Source organism: Etheostoma spectabile, chromosome 16 (assembly GCF_008692095.1).
Source record: "Etheostoma spectabile isolate EspeVRDwgs_2016 chromosome 16, UIUC_Espe_1.0, whole genome shotgun sequence".
NCBI classification, from domain to species: Eukaryota; Metazoa; Chordata; class Actinopteri; order Perciformes; family Percidae; genus Etheostoma; species Etheostoma spectabile.
In genome coordinates, this window is record NC_045748.1 from 4,473,476 (window position 1) to 4,484,039 (window position 10,564).

A 10,564-nucleotide genomic window follows, 5' to 3' on the forward strand; every position below is an offset into this window, starting at 1 on the left:
TACTATGGCCACCTCACTTTACTTTACTTTTTATATAATACTACTTTACATTCATTCAGTACTTTTTGCACATCGTCTGCTGCTGTAACAAGTGAATTTCCCCATTGTAGGATGAATGAAGTATTATCTAATCTAATCTAAGAGAAATGTATCTCTTTGGATAAGACACATGTTGACAAAGTTTTCCTTTGGGGGCAGAATTTAAAAGGTGGAAAACGGGTAATAAATTGCAATATATCAAATAATATATCACAATATGATTCAAATCGATATAACATCATCTTAAGTATTGTGATAATATTGTATCATGGGGCCTCTGGTGATTCCCACCCCATTTGTAGTGGCAGGGAAAGACAAAGTGGGAAAATGTAAAAATAAATAAAAAAAATGTTTTTACAGTTGATAAATAGTTCTTATTTTCAAATATTGTCAATTCATTATAGTGATTGACAAATGGGAAAAGAAAGTCATATTTTCTTTTTCCATACACTGAGCCAGCACTGGAGGAAAAACCTACTGTGGCTTTAAAATCCGAGGAGATTTTTAGCAGAAGTCTCTTTCTTTTCTGACTTGTGTTACACATACTGCTTTCATCCTTCTATCAGCGACCTCACTGCTGACACCGCCTTTGTCCATGGGGTCAGAAACGTTGTAGGGACCGTGACCCCGGGGTCTAAGGGATATATGCAAGCCTGATGGAAGTTTTAGCCAGGACACTGGGGTTATTAGCCCTGCTCTGTTTACAAGTCCCGTGGGCCCTGTTATGACCACACAAAGTGAAGACCTCAGATTAACACTTAAACACTGAGGATCAGCAGCACAACAAGAAACAAAGAAACAACAATACAATATTGATCCCCATCTTAGGAAAAGCCCCCGCCTATGAAGAAAAGACAACAAAAAAGTGCTCCCCTGGGATCAGATGCTGTCAAGATCCTTGTCGTACTCTGATGTCTCTCTCCCTGTCTCTCCTTTTGTCCATCTGTCCCCTCCATTCTTTCTTTCTCACCACAATGCCTCTCATTTTTGCATTTTTTACTTGTGCTAGCTTTCTTCTCCCAATCTCCTCAGACATGCCTCTTAACGCAGCCGGTACAAATGTCAAACGTAGTGTTTCATGTATATTTCATGTCCCATAACAGAGTCATCTATATTTAATATGACAAGATCCCTGTCCCCATTAACATTACCCTGACACTGTTTGTTCTCTCTCCGTCTTCCTCTCTGTCGTTCTTCACCCTCTCCCCAGCCCTTACTCTCTGCTCTCCGTCTCTCACTCATGCCATCTCTCTTTTCTTTCTGTCCTCACTCAGTCTGTCCATCTCAGTTAACTCCATGCGTGCCCTCCCCCATTTCCCGCAGTCCAAATATTGTGCGTGCATATGCATGTTAGTGGCAAGAAATGCCAATTCCCTTTGATCTCCTCCTCTGTTGAGGCACTTTGTAAGGGCTGTGTGACTTTATTTACATAAAAAGTGATTTGCATCTCAGCAAAAAAAGCATAAAGTTTGACTTTGATGTTAGCTTTGATGACGATGCTGGCGCCCTTGTCCTTTTTGTGAGAAGAGAAGAGAAGAGAACTTTCCCGCGTTATACTTATTGTAAGTCAGTGAACATTCATGAAAACTTTCTGAGAGACAGAAATGAACAGCATGAGTGTTAGTGAATGTACAGTGTTATCAAAAGGAGAGAGCATGCTATTAAAAACTTTTTTCATTTAGAAAATGTCCCTGCCAAAAATTCCTTTGACCGCCTTTAAGTGGCATCAAGCTGTGTTGAAATCATAACCCATGTCATCAGAAAGGAGGATCTATGAGCAGGTTCTTTGACAGAGATCATGCCCCTTGTGATATTACACTGAAAATACCTTCTTGCAGCTTTTTTCCCATGAATGTCCTTCTGAGTCTCAATACCCCCCTCCCACGCCACATCCCATCCTTCTTATCTTCTTGGGCTACATCACTCTTTCTCTACCTTTCTCCTTTCCAACAACCATTCTTCTCTAGCATTTGCTTCTTCTCCCTCCCTCTGCGTTTTATGTCTGTCCTTTCCCCTTGAACTTCGTCTTGTCTTTTTTCCTGTCGTATCAGAGTCCACCCTCTCCCCCTCCTCTCCTCCACTCTGGCAGCCACTGTCTATCTTTATCTGTCGTCCTCCACCCCTGCCATTGACCTCTACCCGTATCCTGCTTTAAACTTTACGTTCTCCCGCTCTCATCTTTCTCATCCTATTTTTCTTGTTCAGTCAGTCCTCTTTTGTCTCCACCACTGCATCCTTGTGTTTCTTGTTTAATCCCTCCTATATTGTCAGCTAGTTAAAAAACAAAAAAACAATAATGGCAGTCATATAAGGAGTGTTTCCTTAACTTTTTTGAAGTTAGGAAGTTACTATAATAGACTTAATGTGAGGTTTTATCTATTTTCAAAAATGAGATGAAACATTTTAAGCAGTAACTATTACCCTTTACGCTAACAAGCCACATGCCGATGATGTAAAATGTTTAAACAATATCCTTGTGCGTGACATGCAAAACGTTCCACCATGATGTTTTCTGCAGCTGTTAGCTAAGTATATTTAAGGCCAACTCTTGTTTATCTAGAAAACACAGAACTTTATTTTTTCACCTTCAACTGCAATGTGAAGATAGATCTATCTCTGGCAAGAGATACACACCAGGTAGAGAAGAGACTCGTGAGTCCCTGTGGCTCGTGCCCCGGCCAAAGAAAATACTTGGTTCTTACTGGCTGGCAGGTGTCCAATAGAAGTAATCAATGCCTGCAATAAGCTGCTGGTTGCTGCCAATGAACTACTAATATATAATACTAATATATCAGTATCGGCATCTAAAATGGCTGATTAAAAAAAAAAAAAAATCATATTCACTCATGAGAATAATTTTTAATGACAAATAAATGATTCCGATAAATGAATATTTAAAAAATTAAAACGGACTGTCAACCATGTTGTGAGCATTGGCGTTGTATAGTTTGTCCACCAGAGGGCGCGCTACAACATCCCTGTTGGCAACAGAGAATTGTTTTTTGTTAATGTGTTTTTCTTCAAAGGACTTTAAGTTTCATATCTTAAGTTTGTATTATTATACATTTTATTTATCTGATCTTCCTCTGTTCTGTTGTGACAAACAAATCATTATCATATTATTTTAGTGAGAACTCAAATAACTACAAATAACTAATGTTAGGGAAATCTGCATGTTTTGTAACACGTTGGATTTAAGAAATATATATATATCAGCCGATATATCGGCATATTGGATCTTTAAATAACCAAATATTTGTATCGTATCGGCCTTAAAAATCCTTTATCGGTCGGGCTCTAGGTTAAACTGACTACAAATGTAAATGTAGGACATTGTTTCTCCTTGTCTGTACTTCTGTAATTTATCAGCATGTTTTATTACTCACTTTTTTCTAAATTGTTTTTATTGTAAACTAATTCCATGAAACGTCCAAAACCAACAATGAGTTTGTCCTCTCAGTACTTCTCTGACTTCTTAACCCTGTCTGTGGCACTCAGCCCAAGCCCATTAGTTTCCACTGAAAATGTTAATCGTTGAGAACATATCACAACTACACCACAACTCCTTTTCAAAAATAGCTAATTTATTTCCAACAACAGCTGGCCACTGTAGTTTTCCACCAAACATTAGTCAAAAAGGAATAAATATTGCATTTGTTGAGGACTACTTTCGGCTGTGGATGGATTTATACAATATGGCTCATTGATGTGTGTTTTAATAGTTTCTTCAAAACAATGGAGCGGTTTGGCAACAGAGCAACAGGCTTCATGGCTTTGGCTGCACTGCCAACACATGATAGTAGGGGCAAGACATTGTTAGTTTTGGTTTGTTCATTCAATTTGTTGACAATAAGAAAAAAAAAAAAAAAGTCCAACCTCAAGCTTTATCTCACGAGCTCTGGTTTTAGTTCCGGTTCGTGTGTCATGTGTGACTGCACATTCAGGTGTCCCTGCTGTAAAATCCTTTGCTGTTACCCACCCTGCCTCTCTCTATCCCCCTGTGAGTTATTCTCACTGTCTACGTTTCCCTTATCTCTTCTCCCTCTGGGTATATCTCTCTGCTCACCTTTACCTCTCCACTCTCTATCACTTTCTCTCCCTCTCACCTTGAAACTACTCCTTCTGAAATGTCAGCATTCATCGGCAGTATATATATATTGCTCTTCATGAGTATTCTGCACACAGGCCACACATGCTAAATACACCTTAAAGCAACAGTGGAAACACAAGCAGATACGGTTATGAGTTCACTCATGTACTCAGTCACACGTATGCACAGGCTCTCCCACCACCCTGCATAATGTCCTCAAGCCTCATCACCATACAGACAAGCAGGCCTAATAACCATAATGGCATTCAGCTCAAGTGCTATTGATCTCTTGATAATAGACAGTGCATTGTAAGCAGCATTGGAACACTGTTATTCCCTACCAAATGACAATGATAATCATCTCTGTCCTTCACAAACCTTATATTTCACTATTCATGCTCATTAATCTGCTTATTTATGTTGATGCCAACTGACAGGGCCCCTCATGATTAAACAGTCTATAACCCGCTGGGAGACAAAGTACCTCAGACAACTTCAAATGTACATTCAAACGTACACAAGTTGTGTGCACTGTGATAAAGAAAAAGGCAAATGAGTTATACCACTGATTAATTAGCAGCAAGAATCAAGGACACTTCCTATTGCTGCAACTGAACGTAACCCCCTAACCCTTTTCTCATTTGAGTCCAATTTGATGAACTGCACCCACTCTGGGGTATGCAAAATGCTATTCCCCCATACATTTTGAGTCTCTTGTGGGTAATATCTGGTAATTTTTGTTTTCTTTGGGGTTGTTTCAGGTCTCTATGGTAGTTGAGCGTCTCATTTTTACATAATTTGAAACATTGGAAGAGCTAGAGCAGATTATAAATACATAACACTCAAAAAGCTTAAATACAAAATATGCTAAAGAAGTTCCACTACAATCATTAGATCTGAGAAGAATCTTTTACTTAAATTAATTTGGCTAAGGTGCTGCCCAAAACGGGTTGAGTCTATCTATAGGATGAAACCTCTCCACTCCATCTAACTGAACAAAAGTGAAGCCAAGAATATCCCAAATACGGTTGCTGCCATCTTGTAATTTTTGGAGCCAGAGTCTGCGCAGTAGTAATAGAGTGGTGAAGATGCAGTATGGAAGTCCCGCACATACACCCACCCGACCAATCGTGAATCAATCAAAAAAAAAAAAAATTATTTAAATAAAAAGTTGAACAAATATCAGCGGGATAATAACTACCTAAAATGAGAGAAACCATCTTTGGGGAAATTTTATTTAACTACTACTTTCATCTTTAAGTTTGGTCAGTGTCCTATCCGCTAACATAAATGGGGCTAAATTTATGGGGCAATTGAGATGTTTTGGCTTTGTTATACAGTCTATGAATCAACCCCTAAATTCCAAATTTTAGAAAAATATGAAAAATGTCATGTCCGAAGTCCATATGCTAATACATTGGTGAGTAGATGTTTAAATGGGAAATATTTGTGTGTTCTTCAGTGTCTGTTGGAACAAGCTGGATTGTTTTACCATGCAATGAAAAAATGATAGGGAACATTGCATGGGGCTCAAGGGCTTTAACCTGAAAAGATAACTAGTTTTTATGCCATTATAGGGAAGTGTAACGTGTTGTACATAGTGGGATTCTGCAGGGCAATGAGGGTGTTGTAGTTCTTATGCAGCCCTGTGGTGTTTTCCCAGACCAGAACATTACCATAAAGAGCCTACCTAATGCCATTTTGTGAGGTCACTGGTGTTACGACCCGCAAGACATTACAAGCACACATCTCTGTCGACAGGCCTTTAAAAAAAATCATAGACACACATTCACACAAATCCATGAGGAATGAACTGCATGTATGGGTCTGCAGGCTGCTTACGTAAGTTACATAAATGATGAACACACAACACACATGCCTCGGCACATACATGATAAAGTCAAGTATTACAATTATGACCTTTGGCACAGAAATGCACACACAGAGGCTGACACACACACTGACTGACAAACATACATACACGCACACACACACACTTGTATAATGCCTTCATAAACATAATGTGATACAGTACACTTGAAAAATGACCTCAGATACACACAAACACACACACACACACACACACAGATGTCGAGGGAGATTGGAATCAGAATCAGATTTATAACGTGTCTTGGAGACACAAGAGAGTCAATGTTGTGTTGTTTGCTTCGTGTGAACAGAAGGACACTCGTAAATTCATGTCTTTGTCCTTTGTACCTTGATTAACTGTAATTCAACCAGAAAAAAATCAATTAAGGTCAAATTATCATAAGCCCAGTGTCACAGAGGATATTCATGAGAACAAGTGGCCCCACTGTTTGAGGAGCTGATTAAACACTGCCAACATCAGGTGCCATCGGCCCCGGCACTGTTATACCTTTCCGCTGCAGCAGCATCAACATCTACTGCTGACGTGAAGACATTGACTTGGGGGAAGTAGTTATCTTAAGACTTACTGAACTAAAATAAATGCTTAGAAGATAGTTTGGATATTATGAAGTCAGGTTGAAGTTCAGCTCGCCCCCAGATTGGAGAAGCAGGCCGCAGTACTGAAATGGAAGCTATACAATGCACTACTGAAACGTATTTTTTGGATTATGGTGACATCATTTATAGACATGCTGCGGTTACCACGGTCAAACTGGACTCAGTTCATCATTCTGCCCTCAGATTCATCACGGGAGATCCTTGTGACACTTACCACTGTACTTTGTAAAACAAAGTTGGTTGGACTTCTCTGGCACAAAGCCGCAAAAAACATTTACGTCTTTTCATCCATAAAACTGTCATTGGACTGTCACCACCATATATAGCATCTATGCTGAACAGGATCACAGGACCTTACCAAACTGGCTCAACACATTGCCTTATGCTTCATCTCGCAAAGGTTAACTCTTAATTTGGTAAATCTGCTTTTAGTTCCCATGCACCAAAACCATGGAACTACATTCAACGTTCACTTAAGCTGGACACTCTTCCTACCCCTGCACATTGTGAAATTGTAATTTCAGAGCACTTCACTTCTGTGTGATTGTTTTAATTGAGTATTATTTCCTTATTTTGTGCTTCATTTGTTCAATACATTCTCATGAACGGGTCCGTATGATATAGTACAAAAATGTATGCACACTTACGAAATCCTAAAAAATTAGGAGAGTTCCGGCTGGTTGCTACAGAGCTTTGCGAAGCGGGCTACGGACCTCCTCCACAGCTCGGTCGTATCAGCGCCAGTTAGTAGATGGGTTTAGCCGAAAACGAGTGACTTTGAGCAGGGTAAAGAGTACCGTGAGCTGCCGCTTGTTTCAGGGGAGATTACAGTTAAATTTAGTCCACAAATTATGAGCATTTTGCCACGTCGAAAGATAAGATCAGGCACCAAAACAACTTGTTAAGATTAGGAATCAAAGGAGTCTGGTGGCTTTGAAGATGGCATGGAAGGATGTAACAGCTTCAGTTCCCAGTGGGAAAGGACTCTTTGACGGCAAGGTACACAACAAAGTACGGAGTGTGAGAGGTGCCAGTTCACCTCCTATGCATTGGCAAGGTGCTCTTGAGCAAGGCCCCAACTGCTCAGGGCGCCGGTCCATAGGCAGTCACAGCCGCCTCACTCTAAACATCTCTCCATTTGTGCAACATTGTAATTTAAAAAAAATAACAACCCCTCCATATCTAAACCATCTCTTTAAAGAAATTACAAAGGCACCTGTGATGTAGGATTAACAAGCTATTCTGTACATGCGCAAACACTTAAAAGAAAGACATGGAGCATCTAGGCATCTGGGGGGGAGGGGGGGTGGACTTTTGTTGATGATGTTACATGGATTTATTGTGTTGGTTTGTCAGTAGTGTCACATGACTCCTTCATCTTTGCCAGTTTGACATCAAGGACCACACTGTAAACACATCTTGGACTTCATTGAGTCATCCTTGAGATTTTTGGAGTTGTGTGTGATTTAATGTTGTCCTCCTCAAAATGTCAGATGAGCAAAAGAAAACATAAGCTAAAACCCTAGAGGCAGCAAATCCCAACATTGTCATATCAATCGTTTTTATAATGGTCACATGGATTGTTTTGAAAGGTACAGGCAAATGATATTGTCTATATGAATAGGGGTCATATGTGGACTTTAGGAAATCAATAGCAAATAGCTTTTCCGGTTGTTAAGGTATGCCGACTTGTTAACCTTCTGTTGTCACCATTTCACAAAAAGAGCTTGTTTTTTCTTTCAAAATATAAAAGAAAAACAGTTTAAATTATCCTCTAGATTTTTGAGGGAGCAGCAGCAGAATCACAGAAACCGAGAAAACTCTAAAACATACACATACACACACACACACGCAAACACACACACACACACACACACACACACATTTTTAACTACATTACATTTGATCATGGGGAACCAGCTATGTGAGCCTGTATGCGCATGTATGCGTTTCAATTCACATAATAAATGCCTCTTACGATTCTAACGACTGCCTTATTATTCTGCATCACTGACTTCACATGCATGCATGTGTGTTTAAAGAGTGTGTTTTGTGTGAGTAACCAATTATAAGTTACGATCCGACTCCACAACAACGTTGTGAAATGAAATGGAACTTCAGCACTGGCATCCTGATTTACCATTTCAAAGTGTTCTATTCCCAGAGTCCATGTGTCCGTGACAGTGTATGTTTGCACGTGGGTCCCAGTGTGATTGTGTATGTATGTTTGTCTGTGACAATGTGTAGTTCTCAGTGTGTGTGTGTGTGTGTGTGTGTGTGTGTATGTGTGCGTGTGTGTGTAGCCCTCCTTGTGGATTCATTGGCATGTGCATATCAGACCGTGTCGCTTTCCAGCCGGGCTGTAGCTCACTAGCGCATTTATCAGTGAATCGCATTTGTATGCCTAAGGGAGGGCCCTGCCTTTTGAAAGTCCAACAGTAAAATATTGGATTGGCTGACACACAGAGATAGAGCCGAGGAGAATTATCAGTTTAGGTTTAGGAGATCACTTTTTTTTTTTTTTTTCACTCGGTGGCTGCACATGCTGATGCTGCCTGGGTCACCTATGCCGGCGCAGAGAAATAAAATGCACACAGATGAACAGTGATTTGGTAAAGCAGTGGTTATCGATTTTATTTCCTGCAGAGAGATACCTTTTCTTCTCCAGTGTTTTTACTTTAATTGCAAATTGAAAGCCTAATTTACGGGTTCACCGTTTATCAAGAAATACTAAGGCTGCAAGATTATGGCAAAAAAAAAGAAGACAATCCCAATTATTTTGATCAACATTGAGATGACAACAATTTACCACAATTATTCATTGATTTTGGGAACAAAACATTTGTACTGGACCTTTACATTTCAACAAACAGCACTGCTTTTACTTCTATGTTGTGCTACATTCCTGCTAATGTACAGATATATGGATATGTGTCCGTTGGGTAGACATTCTGTTTTTAATTTTTGGGATTCAGATATTCGTTTTTTTTTTTTTTTTGTTTTACGAAATATTGTAGAATGACAGAATTCTTAAAAATGAATTCCTTTAATTCTCGCACCCCCACACACACAAACACAAAAAAAAACCCACCACACACACCACACCAACACACACACACACACACACACACACACACACACACAAACAGTGACGACTTGTCACTCTGTCATTTATAGATGACGAAAGCATGCACAATGTGTCACTGTTTTTTATTGTTGTCTGTTCTTGTGATAACTGTAGAAATAGTAAATGTTTAAGACCAGTTTCTGTGTGAATTGATAGTTTTGTAACAATATGTTAAGTATTAAACATCTGCATGAGTGTAATAGGTATTGAAGAAAATCAATATTTAAGTGAGTAAAAGATGTGCTACTGTATGCAACTTCATTCTTTGTGAGTAATAATCGGCGGGATGCCCTTTTCTTCCTGCTTTAAAACCCAGAAAAACAAATAAAAGGTTAAATGTAATGTCCAGTACAGAATATTTACTGCTTTTCTAAGTTGTGTATATGACTGTAATATAAATTACAATTATTATTGGGCTATTGGTCAGGCTCTGGGTAGTCTATATCAACAACGTTTCACTTCCAAGATTTTTCATGTGCTGATAGATGTCCCTAATTTGTAGCCGGATAACGTCATCTTCCGCTTTCTTTGTGTTGGCAAAGTCAAACTTCTAAACGGAAAATTTAAATTGGTACAGCTCCCATATGCTCTGGCGCTCTGGGGTGTGACTGATATCATTGGACAGGTTACACTCTAAAGTTGTGTTACAGTGTCAGGGTGATTCTATGCCTTACTGATAAAGAGTTACAGAGCCTTGAATGGAAGTTTTTATTTTTTTCTGTCCAAGTCATACATCTGTAAACTGACTAGAATACACTACTGTAAAGACATCTTGGTACACTAGAACACAGCCACATGTCTCAGCTTACTACAGTAAAAAA

General features: G+C 39.3%; 1 protein-coding gene across 2 annotated transcripts in view; it reads right to left on the minus strand.

Annotated features, from left to right (window-relative positions):
- Positions 1-10,564, minus strand: part of cntfr (ciliary neurotrophic factor receptor) — a 252,365-nt gene that overhangs the window by 107,574 nt on the left and 134,227 nt on the right. The gene's annotated exons all lie outside the window — the stretch shown is intronic.